Here is a 1784-nt window from a genome sequence, read left to right as displayed (position 1 = left end):
CTCACAATGATCAACAACTGCATCTAAAAAATAAAAACAAAATCCAACTAAACAAACCAGAATAGGAAGAGAATCATTAAGTATGGGGTTCATCTGGAGGATTATCAGCTGGCAGGGGGAAGGGGGAGAAATGGGGAAATGGTGCAGGGATTAAGAATCATAACTGGTTGGTACAAAATAGACAAGGGGAAGTTAAGAATGATATAGAAATGGTGAAGCCAAATAACTTATATGTACAACCCATGGACATGAATTAAGGGGGGTGGTGGGAGGTGGGTACTGGGTGGAAGGGAGCAAAGGGAAAATTGGGACTACTGTAATAACATAATCAAATATACTTTAAAAGAAAAAGAAAAAAAAAAACAGTAACTTCGGAAAGAGTGGGGGCGTCTCCAGCCATCAGCCACTGCTGGTTGGTCAGAGAGACAAGATTGGTAAAGACTCTTTGGTCCAGATTTCCAGGATGGGTTTGAAATGACCTTCTTGTGGATTACCTGTCACTGCTCCTTTTTTTCCTTTACTTTTTTTCTTTTTAATTTCAGAAATATCTTTGTTCGCTCTCCTGATAGAACAGCAAGAGTTCACACACACACAAAGGCTTTCGCTTTGGGTTTGAGTGTCTCTCCCAGGATGACTAATAAGTCATCACAAGGCAGTGTGGACCCACGGCAGGAGGAACAGAGTGGCATTGCAGGAGACAGGGAGAACCGAGCACCAGGAGCCAGAGCCTGAGTAACTTACAGGAAGCTAGCCTGGTATGCTCAGAGAAGCCAGGGAGGGACCCTGCCCGGTACTACAGGCCCCGGAGTGAGGCTGAGATCAAGATCCACATCTTCCCTCCCACCGTGTCAGGTCAGTGCCTTAGCTCACAAGCTTCTTGGCCATTTTCACTTTTTTGATGCCTCAGTGAGGCAGCTGGTGGGCAGGGGGCTAGGGCACAGGCTGAACCTCACTGATGGTGGGCTGAGGCATGAACCCTGGGGCTTGAAGTGCTTCTGGGCCACTTCCAGGATGTCCTGGCGCTTAGAGCTCAGTGGGTCTCACCTTCGGGGCAGAGGCCAACATCCCCACCCACATCTGGCCTGTCAAATCCCATCGACAGAGACATGAGGGTGAAAGAGAAATGCCTAGAAATAATTTAGAAGACCCCCTCCTCCACACACACACACACACACACACACACACACACACCTGCTCCATATAAATAAATAGTTGAATACTGCTAATGGGGACAGAGAGAGATCGCATCACATAAATAAATAAATAAACATAAATACAGACAATAAATAAAAAGTTTGCTAGCAGTCCCAGGCTGAACGGTCCCCTAGAGGTGCCTGAATGGAGGTGTCTGAGTGTCCTGATGAGGTGGTTCCCTGGCTCCAGGAAGCCTTGGTCTCCATGAAGGGAGACTGGAGTCCAGCCGGGGCGCCTAGGTGGGAAGAGGATTATTTACATTGGCTGTACATGCCCTCCAGGGGCACCTGCCTCTGTCCCCAGGCACCTGCCACCCAATCTTCTAGGTGACAGCATTGGCATCCATCAGCTGTGGTGGGCAGAGGGCATCCTGGGAAGGCCAGGTCCCCCACTGCTGCCTGGACAACCTCGCTCCGCTCTCCTGCTGGAGGAAGGGGTTTGGGGTGGTTTCGGGGCAGTTTCAGGCCCCACAGGCTGATGTGAAGGCAAACCCTGGGGGGGGGGGTCACTGCTTCCAAATGAAAAGATTTTTTCCCCAAATGTTTTCCCTGCAACATGAGAGATAGAGAATGTTTGATCCCATCCCCGCT

This window comes from Furipterus horrens, unplaced genomic scaffold (assembly GCF_987537825.1).
Source record: "Furipterus horrens unplaced genomic scaffold, mFurHor1.1.pri manual_scaffold_11, whole genome shotgun sequence".
NCBI classification, from domain to species: Eukaryota; Metazoa; Chordata; class Mammalia; order Chiroptera; family Furipteridae; genus Furipterus; species Furipterus horrens.
Note: the sequence above shows the minus strand (reverse complement) of the source record.